Here is a 15,788-nt window from a genome sequence, read left to right on the forward strand (position 1 = left end):
GGATACGCGACACTCCAGCGACAAGCAGCAGCATCGGGCGAAAAGCTCGCGTGTCCTGCGTGCGAGCAACTGTATCGCGCTACAGGATGGCTGCGTAGAGCCAACCAGCTGTTTCTATAAAACAGCGCCCCTAAACTGTAGAATACTGTAGCTGGAGCGTATGGCTACAAAATTATGTTTACTTAAGAACATAAAGCGAAAAGGAAGGCTGTGCATGAAATTGACAAAGGGAGGGATCTCCATGGAGAATTTCATAAATACCATCAACTACGAAGATCACCAGACAAATTCTTCGAATACCAGTCAATGAACGATGAACATTCCACAATCTCATTAATAAAATAAATAGAAATGTTTTTTATGTGATCAATAACCTTGATCAAGAACTTCTAACAGCCAATAAATGTGGAAGAATGATGCCTAAATACCCTAAATGTCAACATAAGCATGCAGATGGACCATTAGCAACAATAGTTACCTGTGGTCTTGGTTGGCACGGTAGCTCGGCGTGTTCGGTCAGAGGTTTAGCTGCCCTCAGTAATAAAATAGCTGAGTTAATCGATCAACGACGAACTTAAACGGGTGTCTTGTTGTCTTATTACGACGTCCGCCCCAAGCAGATGAATGAAAAAACGTCCTGGGTTCGATCCTGGGTAAATCTTATATTTTAACTGACTCAGTTACAGTTCTCTATATTAAGTTTTATGTCTACTGTTTACACTGCATCTCTAAGTATTTAGTACATTTTTAAGGTCTTGCCAAATGCTTGATCTTTAAGTGTATAGACAACTATCCCAGTATAACACACACTTTTAATTCCTTATAAATTACAATGAACAATGATATTTTACAGCTATTTGATGTTGCGAATGTAGTTCATCAGCAATCAGTGGTAAGGCCAAACGTTTCAGTTGATGTAAATAGTCTGTAAAAGTGAAGCATACAAACTTTTGGGAAGAAAAAAATGGTTCAAATGGCTCTGAGCACTATGGGACTTAACATCTGAGATCATCAGTCCCCTAGAACTTAAAACTTCTTAAACCTAAGGACATCACACACATCCATGCCCGAGGCAGGATTCGAAATTGCGACCGTAGCGGTCGCGCGGTTCCAGACTGAAGCGCCTAGAACCGCTCGGGCACACCGGACGGCTTTGGAAAGAAAGTCAAAAATTTTGTGTAATGATTTGTCTAAAGGTACGGGGGAAAAAATGTTAGGGAAACGTTTGGTGCGCCTCATTTTCCGTTCATGATTTCGAGCATCATTCAAAGGAACGTAGAACGTTTCTCCGATCTACTTATTTCTTTTACACGAATATTTTCATAAAATATTTGACTGATTTCTTTCATTTTTTTTTTTATTTTCAAGTTTTATTCAGAAAGCATGATCTTACTGGCTCCTCGTTTGCCTTCCTAACGTACTTGGTACGAAGGAAGCATTTTTGACATTTAAATACCACACCAATGTATCTTTTTATGTGCAAAATAGCTAGGCCTTGAACACATGAAATTTTTGACACTTTATTTACATAGCTTGGCAGCAGCTTTTAGTGAAATATTTCAATTTTTCCTCAGCTTTCGTTAATTATCCTGATTACTTTCTAGCAGTTAAATATTTTCATACAAAACTAGACCTCATGCTGGTCACTTTGATACCCTGTTTACCTGTTTCTCTCCCTTTGTTTTGCAATGAAAATTCGCAAAAACCTCATGATGTAATTTGTACAGAGTCTGGTTTTGGCTCTGTTCACGCGTTTACAAAAACGTACCGAGTGTTAATATCACTGTAAAATAGTCCTTTCTGCGTGCTGTCATTTCCAAAAATCATCGTTTCGGTATCTTGAACCGTTTATGAGGGACGGTGATTTTTACAACCACTTGATTCCCGAAGCGCAGGAAAGGTTCGACTGCGCCGCGAGCACACCCGTCCGCGGATATAACAACAAATATCTCCAGAATGAAAAGAGATATCATTCCGGTGGCAGCTCTAAATACAGTTTAGATATATTGGTTACATTTCATGCGCAATAATGTATGACCTCAAATGAACTATACCGAAGGTCCACGCAATGAGATTTTACCTCTGTAAATTCTTAAAAATTTCGTGGAGCCATGTACGAGGGCAGTTCAATAAGTAATACAACACATTTTTTTTCTGAAACAGGGGTTGTTTTATTCAGCATTGAAATACACCAGCTTATTCCCCAATCTTTTAGCTACACAACACTATATTTCAACGTAATCTCCATTCAATGCTACGGCCTTACGGCACCTTGAAATGAGGGCCTGTATGCCTGCACGGTACCATTCCACTGGTCGATGTCGGAGCCAACGTCGTACTGCATCAATAACTTCATCATCATCCTCGTAGTGCCTCCCACGGATTGCGTCCTTCATTGGGCCAAACATATGGAAATCCGACGGTGCGAGATCGGGGCTGTAGGGTGCATGAGGAAAAACAGTCCACTGAAGTTTTGTGAGATCCTCTCGGGTGCGAAGACTTGTGTGAGGTCTTGCGTTGTCATGAAGAAGGAGAAGTTCGTTCAGATTTTTGTGCCTACGAACACGCTGAAGTCGTTTCTTCAATTTCTGAAGAGTAGCACAATACACTTCAGAGTTGATCGTTTGACCATGGGGAAGGACATCGAACAGAATAACCCCTTCAGCGTCCCAGAAGACTGTAACCATGACTTTACCGGCTGAGGGTATGGCTTTAAACTTTTTCTTGGTAGGGGAGTGGGTGTGGCGCCACTCCATTGATTGCCGTTTTGTTTCAGGGTCGAAGTGATGAACCCATGTTTCATCGCCTGTAACAATCTTTGACAAGAAATTGTCACCCTCAGCCACATGACGAGCAAGCAATTCCGCACAGATGGTTCTCCTTTGCTCTTTATTGTGTTCGGTTAGACAACGAGGGACCCAGCGGGAACAAACCTTTGAATATCCCAACTGGTGAACAATTGTGACAGCACTACCAACAGAGATGTCAAGTTGAGCACTGAGTTGTTTGATGGTGATCCGTCGATCATCTCGAACGAGTGTGTTCGCACGCTCCGCCATTACAGGAGTCACAGCTGTGCACGGCCGGCCCGCACACGGGAGATCAGACAGTCTTGCTTGACCTTGCGGCGATAATGACACACGCTTCGCCCAACGAGTCACCGTGCTTTTGTCCACTGCCAGATCACCGTAGACATTCTGCAAGCGCCTATGAATATCTGAGATGCCCTGGTTTTCCGCCAAAAGAAACTCGATCACTGCCCGTTGTTTGCAACGCACATCCGTTACAGACGCCATTTTAACAGCTCCGTACAGCGCTGCCACCTGTCGGAAGTCAATGAAACTAAACGAGACGAAGCGGGAATGTTTGAAAATATTCCACAAGAAATTTCCGGATTTTTCAACCAAAATTGGCCGAGAAAAAAAATGTGTTGCATTACTTATTGAACTGCCCTCGTACTTAATTTCGTGCAGCACAGTAACTATGGCTATTAGGGAAAATGAATTCATACCTTTATCGTTTAAAGATATCAAGCTATAAGATGCGGAAGAATCAATTTTTTTCACCTAATAGATTTCTTAAATTCGGATGATAAGTATTCCATATCTGACGTCGCGTCCGCTCCACTGCTTTGCCGAGAAGATCGTGGCTGTTGCTTTGCGTCGTGCGTGCTATAGCGACAAGATTCAGACACGTTTGAATTCAAACGTCGCCAGTTGCAGCGGGACACAGGCAGCGACACAGATGTCGCTCACGTAGGACACTTATGTAATTAGACCTACGGTTGTGTTTTGTCCCCTGAAGCTGACTCGCGCTGTCGGTCGCTTCTGTCGCTTACGTAGGACGCGGTCTAAGGAGATTGTGGCACTGCATCCTCATCGGAAGTGAACGCACCCACTTGAAAGGCAGCGCGACTGCACTATTTACTCTTGCGTATGCGTCGGAACTGCTAGGTACCGTTCAAAATCGTTTGACGAAATTTGAAGGCGATGCTAAGCATCTATGGGTGCTTATGCTTTTTCTGGGCTATGTTGTGTCCCCCTGTGGAGTGATCATGGGGGGAGCGGGGAGGGGGATGGGGCACGCATGCGTGGTGAGTAAAACTGCAAAGGGTCGCGGTCGCTATAAGACATCCTAGTTAGACAAAACCCTGAGTGGCTGCCACCCAACTACATTGAGAATTTTAAAAATGTGGCTGTGTGGACAGAACCCGTGACGACGTCCTAGTCCTAGGCTTACCGATTGACTAGCGCATTCGGGAGGACGACGCTTCAATCCCGCGTCTGGTCATCCAGATGTAGGTTTTCCGCGACTTCCCTAAATCGCTGCAGGCAAACGCCGGGATGGTTCCTTTGAAAGGGCCGGTCGATTTCCTTCCCCATCTTTCCCTAATGGGAGCTTGTGCTCCGTCTCTAATGACCTCGTTGTCGACGCGATGTTAAACACTAATTTCTTCCTCCTCCTCTCGCCTAGGCGCTTGCAGACCGTCAGCCCCTATGGCAATCGCCAATTCCGGATGGCCTACTATCAGGCACAAGAGCAAGATTGCAGTGGCGAAGAGTAGCAGCACAGCCCACCTGCAGGCACAATCCCAGAGAAATGTCAAAGGTTGTGAAGAACGTCCTCTTGTTGCCCTTCACCCTGCGAACTTCTCTTTTCGACAGCGAAATGTGTGGGAATGAACGCCCCAGGCAAAGGGATGTTTTCACTGACGCCCTTTGTGCCAACCTCTGCAGCCCTTTCGTACCGGTTCTGAGCGAGGTGGTATTGGAGTGTTTTCCTCGGCCACCCATAAGCAACTCGTGTGACTTCAACGGTGGGCATTGCAGCTCTGACCTCCAGCGCAAAGGCGCTCTATACATGCCAACAACACCTGCGTTAGCAGGGTTCGTTAACCATATGATATACGTGGAATTTACTAAAAGTAGTGGGTGAAATAAAATGGGCTATAAAGGAACTTTTATGCGCCAGAATAGCTCCCGGAGCAGCTGAGGCTAAATTGCGGTAGCGGCGAGAGCAGAGGAGGATTGGCCGGCCTCGCGGCGTTATCTGGTCTGCGGAAGGCCGGGAGACGGCGCCCCGGCGGGTCGTGCATCACCGCGACGACGCCGGAAGGCGCTATCGCCGCCTCCAGAGCGCCTCGTGACCCCACTGTGGGGCCGCCCGCCACTCTCTCGCGTCATCGCTGCAGGCCGGCCCTCCGTGCACTGGCTGGCTCTCTTTAGGCTGGTGAGCGGAACTAACGCGTGTAGTGCGCAGCTCCGACAGGTGGCTGGGCCATTCATGCAAAATTCCTTCGTATATTTATAACAAGGCAAAGAGGACCGCTGAGGGTATAGAAAGCTTGCTTTCATTAAAACCACTTTCTATGTATTCCTTCCAATGTAAGTTGTTCCTAATTGTAATTCCGAGGTATTTGGTTGAATTTACGGCCTTTAGATTTGACTGATATATCCTGTAGCCGAAGTTTAACCGATTCCTTTTAGCACTCGTGTGGATGACCTCACACTTTTCATTATTTAGGGTCAACTGCCAATTTTTGCTCCAAGCAGATATCTTTTCTAAATCGTTTTGCAATTTGTTTTGATCTTCTGATGACTTTATTAGTAGATAAACGACAGCACCATCTGCAAACAACCTAAGACGGCTGCTCAGATTGTCTCCCAAACCGTTTATATAGATAAGGAACAGCAAAAGGCCTGTAACACCACCTTGCGGAGCTCCAGAAAACACTTCTGTTTTACTTGATAACTTTCCGTCCAACCCCTATATTTTTGTAACACGCAAGTATAATTACTAAAAACATAAATTACGTAGTGGTAGCTTCGTAAACAATTAGGTAAACATGGTCGCTGCTTGGTTTGCTTCTGTCAGAGACAAAGAGGAAAGCTCGATCTCTGATGTGACCGCGGACAAAATAGCACTTTCAAAAAAGAAAAAAAGACTTTTTTGTGAAAATATTTTTAAAAAATTTATGATACATGCAAGGCACGGTTATTGGTACAGTTGTAAATTTCAGTTTAAGGTGCACTTATCGACGACAGTATTTCCATCTCTCTACAATCTACGTCCTCTCTACACCTACATGATTACTCTGCTATTCACAATTAAGTTCCTATGCCATACTACTCTCGAACAGCGCGGGAGAAACTAGCAAGTAAATCTTCCCGTGCGAAGTCTGATTTCTCTTATTTTACTATGATGACCATTTCTCCCTATGTAGGTGAACGCCAACAAAATATCTCCACACTCTGAGGAGAAATTTGGTAATCGATATTTCATGAAAAGATCCTGTTGAAGCGAGAAACACCATTCTTTCAACGATTACCACCCCAATACGCGTATCATATTCGTAGCACTCTCTCCCTATTTCACGATGGTAAAAACAAGCTGCCTTTATATGAACTTTTTCGATATCCACCGTCAGTTCCATCTAATACGCGTCAGCAGCAACACCCCACAAGAGGACATACAAGCGTGGTGTACACAGTATTCTCAGTAGACCTGTTGCATTTTATAATTTTACTTGTTCTGCCAATAAATCGCAGTCATTGGATCGCTTTCCCCACAACATTATCTATGCGATCGTTGCATTTAAGTCATTCGTAACTGTAACCCTAAGTACAGTTGAATTCCAAGATTCCATATCTGTGCAATTTATCGCGTAACCGAAATTCAGCGAATTTATTTTAATAATTATGTGACAGACTTCACATTTTTCATTGTTTTGAGTCAATTGCCACTTTTCGCATCATACAGATATCTTGTGTAAATCACCTTGAAATTGTTTTCGATCGTCTGATAACTTTAGAAGACGGTAAATGATAGCAACATCTGCGAACAATCTCAGTGTGCTGCTCAGATTGTCACCTTAATCGTTGAATGGGCGAACGACGGCTGCAGGAATATGTTCCGGTGAACGGACGTGCAACTGTTGTGTAAATGACCACCCAGATGATGCAAGGGGCTGCAAGCAGTGTCTCTGGAAAGATCGTTCAGCGAACGTTGCTGCGTATGGGCCTCCGCAACAGGAGCCTGGTTTGTGCACCAATGCTGACTACTGTTCATTACCGACGAAGGCTGGAACCTCGCAGTATTTCAGCTGGATGTCCACTGTGCGGCGACGGTTTCATATTCGGATGAATCACGTTGGATGCTCCCTTGGACAGAAGGCCGTTGGCGTGTACGGCTTGAAGCACTGAAAGCAAACAGGTAGTGTTATGGTCTGAGCAATGTTTTCGTGGCATACCCTGGGAGACCTCGTCATTTTGGAAGGCGTAATGGACCAGAACAACTATGCATTTCTCTTTTGGGGACTATGTCCACCCCCACATGCAGTTTCTTTTTCCTCTGGACTGTGGCTTCTACCAACAGAACAATGCAACGCGTCATACAACTTACATTGTACGCACGTGGTTCGAGGAGCACGAGGATGAGTTTATCGTACTCCTACGGCTACCAAACTCCCAGCATTAAAACCCAATCGGGAACCTTTGGGACCACCTCGATCGGGCTGTTCGAGCCATGGATCGTCAACCGAGAAACCTAGCGCAGCTGACCACGGCATTGGAGCCACCATGGCTCCACATACCTGTCTGTACCTTCCGACTCACTAACGTCGTTGGCTCCCTTCTTGCACGTCTCGCAGCGCTCAAAGCTGCAGAAGATGCTTATTCACGCTTTTGACAGGTGGTCACATTGACGTGGCTAGCCCGTGTGCATCAGGAGCAGCAGAGAGCTTATAACACTTCCTTGGGGAACATCAGATATTACTTTTGTTTTACACGATGAGTTTCTGTCGGTTGCGAAGAACTGCGACATTTCTGACACGAAATCACGAATCCAGTCACACAACTGGGACGATACTCCATATGCACGCAGTTTGATTGAAAATATTTTGTGAGCAACGGTGTCAAAAGCCTTCTGGAAATCTAAAAATATGGAATCAACTTGACATTATTTCGACCTCTGACCTTCATTACTTAGTCAAATACTTCTCCCAGTGAGGATATATCCCATCCAATTTACTTCCCCCTCAGTTTCTATACAATTATCTTATTGTTCATTTCCCTTGTAGAGCCACTTTACATACTTGTTCCACTTTTCAATTTTTCCTTTTTTACTTCATATTGGTTTCCCATCTGAGATCATAATACCCATATAGTCGCCTTTCGTTTCTCCAAAAGTCTCCGTAAATTTCCTTAATGCGGTGTCCAGCTATCTCCTATATATTCATGCTTATATAGCACTGCATTTGTCCTCTAGCTATTCCTGCTTGGCATACTCACTTTCTGCCAGTCCCATTTTGTACACGATTTTATTCCCCCTCGCCTGCTTTATTTTCTGTATTTTTTTTTATTTTCTCCTTTCGTCTATTAAATTCGTTATCCCTCTAGTGTTGATCGCCACGCTTCGTCCGCAGCTGCAAAGCTACGTCTAAATGAAGGGTACGAATGACTGTAGTCGTCCGTCTGTTTGATATTTGTTTGAAAATTACGACCCGCATCCCAGATGGCTGTTTCCAAAATGGCCGCCACGTCATTAACATAGCCTTACAGTTTTTCCACAATGAAGTGCGTGGCAAGGGATATTTCCTCAGGCAAAGTAAACTATCAATCGCACATAACGGTCCCTACATCGAAAATATTAGCAGAACAGCTTACTACTGTGGCTACTTCATATTAACATTGGAAAAATGGTTCAAATTGCTCTAAGCACTATCGGACTTAACAGCTGAGGTCATCAGTCCCCTAAACTTAGAACTACTTAAACCTAACTAACCTAAGGACATCACACACATCCATGCCCGACGCAGGATTCGAACCTGTGACCGGAGCAGCCGCATGGTTTCGTACTGAAGCGCCTAGAACCGCTCGGCCACCACGGCCGGCTAGTTAACATTGGGATATGGATATTTGCTCATAGCGTGTGATCGGCCACGACAGGTCTGTATGAGTCCATACTGCAGATCGACACTGCTAGAAATTGTATAAATTCAGCAAACAGCGTATTTCTGTCAAGGCATGCAAATAGAAAACCGAGCTGAGGATATATTCATCGAGAATCTACACTTCCTGCTAACACGAGAAAAGGAAGCTGTCATGATCTTCAGTCCAAACGCTGGTTTGATGCAGCTCTCCATGATTCTCTAACTTTTGCATGGCTCTTCACCTCTGCGTACCTTCTCCAGATTACGTCCTCTTAAACCTTTGCTTGTCTCTTGCTCACCCTTTGCAACCTATACCAAACTAACACTTCCTTGATGCCTCAGAATATGTTCTGCTAATCTATCACTTCTTTTAGTCAAGTTGCACCATAATTTTGTTTGCACCCGAATTCGATTAAGCACCTCCTCACTCGTTACGCTATCTACGCGCCTAGGCTTTAGGATTCTTCTGTAGGGCCAAACCAAATCCTTCTAATCTCTTCCTCTTTGACTGCCTATCGTCCACGTTTGATTTATGTACAAGGCTTAACTTCATACAAACACCTTCAGATAAAGTCTTCCTAACTCTTAAATTTTTATCAGGAATCAACAAATTCCTCTTTTCAGAAACACTTTGCTTGCTATAGCGAGTATACATTTTATATCCTCTTTACTTCGTCCATCGATCGGTTATTTTGTTGCTCAAATAGCGTCAGTCATGTGCTGCTTCTGGTATCTCATTCACTAATATGTAACCGCTTCCATAGTCGAATGGATAGCGTCGCTGCCTGAGGTGTGGAAAGATTCCCAATAGGAGGTAGGAAGTCTGGAACGGGGTCCTCTGAAACTCGTGAGGCTAAATGATGAGCTGCTTTGAATAAAGACGCAGAAACATCACCAGGATTCATCCACTGGCAATAACGACAGGAGGGACTGGCTACACGCTGATCGGGCGTTCCACGATCATAGATCGCTCCTCGTACTGCCTTGTGGGCGGCGGTCGGAACTAGGGGTGGCAAAAAATAACTTAACTGATAGAAATAACCAGTTACTAAAAAGCAGCAGTTACTGTGATAACCGCTCGTGTGATACTAGCAGTTATTGTAATAATTGTAATAACTGCCAATAGTGCGTGGCGCCTGCTGTTCACCGAAATGCGTACTACCCTTTCACATCATCTGAGACTCGACAACGGATAAACGAACAGAGCAGAGGGACTGACTATTGGCATTCTATAGCTCATGGAAGTAACTGTCTGCCTACGCGCCATCTGCTTATAGAAGTGTGTACTACATGCGCAGAGTGGACACTCGGCGCGGTGGCTGATGGGAGCAACCGTAAAGGCACTTCCCATTTACAGTCGCTCACACTAGCCACCGCGTCGAGTGTCAACTTTGTTTGCGAGTATATTACTTCGGTTTCGTTCTATCTAACTACTTAGAGTTACCATAAGGAATTCGTGCGACTATGGAAATAACCGTCAGCATATGAATATAAAGCTACATTTCTGTGGCAGTTGTAACCGTGGAATGAATATATGGTTATTAACTGTCACACCGCGCGCCCGCTATGGAAACAACAGTTATTCTTCTGTGGCGGTTACTTCTCGCACACCGTTCTTTATCCCTGGTAGCTACGGGCTACCACTTCAGGTAACGTGAAACTTCATTACCGTGTCTCGGCGGCAGACGATACTTCCGGAGAAGAAAGACGTTGGAGATAAACAAGTATTTTCATACTTCTACGAAAGTAACTGCCGGGAGACAGGGAGTTCCACACAGTTGATTTCTAATCAACTCCCTGATGAAATAGAGACCTGAAACTTTGAACATAGCTCAAAACTGGATGACAATGCATTATTATTAACTCGCGTTCCTGTCTGGTGTTGGTGGAGCGTGAAGGGTACTGTCTTTTTCCCTCTGTCTGATTCTAAACTAACTTCCAGATGAGCTAGAGACTTGAAACTTTCATCACCGGATGAGAATGAAATAATAATTCGCTTTCGTGTATGGTTTGTGGCGGAGGGTAGTTTGTGGACCACTGACATTTCCCCGTTTTCCTGTTTCAGTCGCGAATGTTGTGCAGTGAGAAAGATTGCTGGTAAGCCTACGGGTGACTTCGAATCTCTTTAGTTTTACCTTCACTCTCTCTTCGCTATAGGTCATGTACATACATAGGTTGACTCAGATGAACAGAAATTACACACCAATTTTTACCAAATGTCTGTATTGTAATGTCATCAAAATGTTCGAAACTGATCGAAAAATTTCACACACTCAAGATTGTACAACAGAAAATAATTATTTAAATAAAAAACTTGTTAATACAAGAGATTTACAAACGATCTGAAAATAGGAAACATTATCGTAGCCCCATACAGATTCCTAACCTCATGTTTGGGGCGTAGGTGAACTGTTCATGCATTAGTTATATGTTACATGTACCCACGTCTTTCTTTTTATTTTTACAAGTATTATCATACATATTATAAAATCACATGAAAAAATTTTCGATATGCGGACAGAAATCTGAATGGGGTTGGGAGAAATTATTTTATACTTTCTGGGCCTTTTTAAAATCGTGTTACAAATAATACTTATCCTAATAGATATGCAACATTGTGAAGGCTTGGAGAAACTTATTTAGTGATTATCTAAAAATCTAGCGCCCTGTCAGTAGTGGAATAAACTTTGCTGAAATCGATCAGTTCTTAAAATCTCACAAATAACTTTATTACCATGCTCTCACTTTTCTCAAACGGGATATCTTGCGCTGGAGTAAACGAATCTATCATGTTACTTTTGTTTATTTCGTGGCCCTACGCTTGATGCACTAAGTGAACAACACCCGAAATAAAGCTTCGAATTCGGTCTAAAGTATTCAGCATACAAGTTAGTTCAAGCTGGCAAAACCACGTGTTTAACATTTCAGTTTTAATAGTTGTGTGGCAACATTTCCCATAATTTCTGTAACAGTTTCGAGAATTAATTTCTAACAGCGATCAATAACATGTATACATGAAACACAGGGAACTGATGAATTCCACCTATTTTGTTACGTAATTGTATCCCTATTAATTGATAATCTAATCCAATGGATTCCTCTTACTTCGTCATTTAACTGTAGCCCTATCTGGCGAATTCTGTAATAACATAGCTATTAGAATAGTTCAATTAGTAAGCTAATCCGATGGATTCGATCTACTTCGTTGATTAACTGCGCCCCCGCATGGTGGATATGATATTTATATTACTATCACACTAGTATTATAGTGTCTGGTATAATAAGGAAACCGTATTCGCAATGGCCTTCGTTCATAGTTTTTAACGTAATTTTACTTTATTTCGATCTTTTAGCGCATTTTGGCTACTGCCACCCTTTAATCCTAATATGGTGATTATTACCGGTTTTTCTTTATTTAATTTCTTATGATGGCTGTGGGAACCATCACTCCGTACCAGTCTCGGGGTTCGACTGTTACAGCATATTCTAGGTATCTGGTTGTATTTCTTGATCGGTCCATTTTTCCAAAAGTTGTCGAGTTTTTCCTTGGATTTGTTGTGTGAGTGTGGCATAGTGAGTTCAGAATTTACGTTGTTTGTTCTAGTCCACCGATGGACTGAGCATTGTTCTAAAACATCGTTTTTGGGCTTTTTGCAGGATTTGCTGGTTGGCACTGCAAGTTGTCCCCCCAAGAAGAACAGCTGTATAATAGAACCGGTAATATTGTTGTTTTATACAGTATTAATTTTGTTCGGATTCACATGTCAGAGCTAGCCAAAAGTGGTACAGAGTCGTATCATTTTCTCTTTTTTGTATACATATGTTTTAAAGATCAGCTTATTGTCCAACATTACTCCAAGATATTTGACCTGATTTGTCCAATTTATGTGGGTTCCGTTTCTCAGTGATCTGTCGCATTGTTCCGGCCTCTTCCTCTAAGCATTGTTGCATGTGTTTTTTCCGCATTTCATTTGAAATGGTTTTCATATTCTTCTGTAACGTTTAGTTGTCTTTGTATCCTTGTCATCGCAGCGGTCGTTCTACTGTCACTTGCAAGTAAGGCAGTGTTGTCTGAAAAATGAACCAATACTACGTTCGGTGAAAGAGGTATGTCGTTAACATAAATTATGTACAATTTCGGTGACAATAGCGATCCTTGAGGAATTTCTTGTTCCACTGATTTTATGCTTGATTGTTGTTTATCAATTTTTACAAAGAAGTTCCTGTTTTTGAGAAAGTTATCTATGACTTTTATGTAGGAATTTGAAATACAGTTTACATTCTGTTGTTTTACGATAAGGCGATCTTTCCAGGCTTTACCAAAAGCCTATTTCTATGAAAGCTGCTGCCTGTAATACCCCCTATTCATGTTATATACGACGTTTTCGGATATGCATAAAACCTCCATCTATCCGATATTGTGGTCTGAAATGGTAACTGTTTGGTCGAATGATCTCATTTTCAAGTAGTGGTTGATTTAGAGTTTGTAGGATCACTCGCTCGAAAACTTTGTATAAGGTCGGAAGGAGGCTAATAGGACGATGATTCTGGAGCAGTTTTAAGTCATTACTCGCCTCTGATATACGTAAAATTCTAGATGTTTTCGACTGCATCGGGAAATATTCTTGCCTGAGACATCCATTCAAAAATCGTGTTATTAGTACTATCGGTTTTCTTGGTATCTGTTTTAATTGTTGGTCTGTTACGCCGTCAGCGCCAGGGGTGATTTTGTGCTCAAATTCGTAATTATTTTTCGGATTGTAGGGAAGCAGCCTACTCACGCCGTATAAAATTCACATCAGTCTTTCCATTGTGTGCCAGCCTAGTCCGCTGTAACTAGCTCTGACGTCATAAATGTTGCGCAATACTTTAAAAATCAAGTAAATAACCTGAAACGTTTCTAGCATGTCAGGAGTAACACTAAATCAATATGTGTTGAATATCAGTTCAATAACTTTAACCATTTTCGAAATTTGGAAGTTTTTCTGTAAAAATCATTGGCGCAACACAAAAGAGCTAGAAACTTAAAAATTTATATTTAGATTCCTTTTTCATAATAATTTAGTAGAAACAGTATTCTGGATCTCACAAATTAAAATTTTAGTTGAAATTCATGATTTTATGGTTTTTGTCTTAGAAATTAAGGAAGCAAGATAGATTAAGTAGGCGAATAAATAAGGCTAGGATCTTTAAATTTAAGTAGAAGGGAGATCCGCTATAATCATAAAGATGTGAGAAGTTTCAACAGAACAACTATAAAACTATGGCGATAGCGTATTTCCAAAGAGCAAGTTCAGAGCTCGTCTACTGCGTGTAGTGTAATTAAATTAATTCTCTCGCCTAAAATATTTGACTTAGCCACGTCAGACTTTTATTATCATTACTTACCTGTGTGCTGATTGCACATTTAAATTGAGAGCTTCATCGGCCATCAGCAAAGGAAGCAATGATTTATTCGATAACTTAAAGTGGTGCATTACTAGCCCAGCGGCTAGTCGGGAAAGCGGATTTCATCAGGCGTTCCCTTAGCCGTCCGCACCGCGGCTTTATATATAAGAACGCTGCGCGAAAGAAAAGAAAAGGCCCCAGTTATCTCCAGACGCTGATTAGCGCACCACCTGTGCCGGGAGTCGCGTCGCGTCGGTATCATTGCTATAAACAGACTCGGATGCCGTAATAAGTTACTCGGGATACGCGTAACCATGAAATCGTTTTCGAGTGAAGTGATAATACTGGGATGACTTTAATGATCTATCTTCAGTTTGCGTATGTCGTAATTTCACGTGCCACCGCAGGACAGACATTCTACCATTATTTAGCGTGGCGTTTGATGAACATTATCATCAAATTATGGCGAGCATTCACTTAAACATTTAATTTGAACAGTTATAGTTGCATCAGCGCATTAGACTCTGAACTGATCTGGTAGTTGGATTGTGTGGATTCTTTTTGGTCTGTGACTTTCAGAATATAGTGAACATTTTAGAGAGAATCGTTTTTGATTATGAATCCCAGACAATCTCGTAACTCCTCAGAGCTATGAGCTGTAGCTATAAGTGTATTTCTCAGATGAAGTGGGCACTAGGAATTCTAATTACAGGCTTCACGTTTTGATAATCACTTTCTGGTTGCCAATATTGTAGTTAGAGAGCCAGTGTTGAGAACAGCAAACAACAGCGTAAATAATAGGAACAATTTAAATAACAATAATAACCACACGCCGCCCCACAGGATCTCAGTCGGGGTCGTTAGTAAAGGCGCTTGTTTGCTCGATGTGTGTCTGATGTTTTCCGCTGTTTGCGTTTTTCTATTGTTTTCAGCGTCTGGGTTATCGCTGCAGCTACTAGTACTTTGCGCTTTGTAAGTCTCTGTAAATATTTCTGCTTTAAATAACTGATCAACTGATCAAAGACTAAGCCAGCTAGTCACTCCATGGCAGTCTTTGGTCGTTTTTGTTTGAGAAAGCATGTTACAATGTTCCAGTCCTCTTTGCTTTGTAGGAGGAAGTGATCCATTCTGTCTTCTCACTTTTCGATCCTCCACTAGATAGCGAGACGGTATAGTTCTCGAGATAATTGTCTTAGTTCTCTGTGATCGGCAGGGTGTGGAAATTTGTGCTTTCTTTTTCGCACTGTATTCTTTAAGGTCTTCAGGTCTTGAAGGAGGGGGGAAAAATTTTCATGTTGCTGATTTTCGCTTGTCCATGTGATGATGGCGCTTCTATATGCTATTTGAATTTTATGTGTGCGTGGTTATGGCTTCGTCTATCTCTTGTTTATTGTTTAATGCCAGTGTTGGTCGTACATTATTAATGAGGTCCGCTTTATATTGGTCCATATTCGTATGTGTGTTTCGCTGC

At 42.4% G+C, this 15,788-nt stretch overlaps 1 protein-coding gene across 2 annotated transcripts in view; it reads left to right on the forward strand.

Moving 5' to 3' along the window:
- The window catches only part of LOC124605472 (prolactin-releasing peptide receptor-like), a 271,433-nt gene that overhangs the window by 212,140 nt on the left and 43,505 nt on the right, over positions 1-15,788 (forward strand). Inside the window, exon 2 of one of the 2 annotated variants that reach the window (XR_006978648.1) lies at positions 12,587-12,646. The exons of the other annotated variant lie outside the window; for it this stretch is intronic. The gene's annotated coding sequence lies outside the window, so the exon portion shown is untranslated. The remainder of the gene's footprint in view (positions 1-12,586; positions 12,647-15,788) is intronic. 2 annotated transcript variants of the gene reach the window in all.

The sequence above is a fragment of the Schistocerca americana genome, chromosome 3, assembly GCF_021461395.2.
Source record: "Schistocerca americana isolate TAMUIC-IGC-003095 chromosome 3, iqSchAmer2.1, whole genome shotgun sequence".
Taxonomy (NCBI): domain Eukaryota; kingdom Metazoa; phylum Arthropoda; class Insecta; order Orthoptera; family Acrididae; genus Schistocerca; species Schistocerca americana.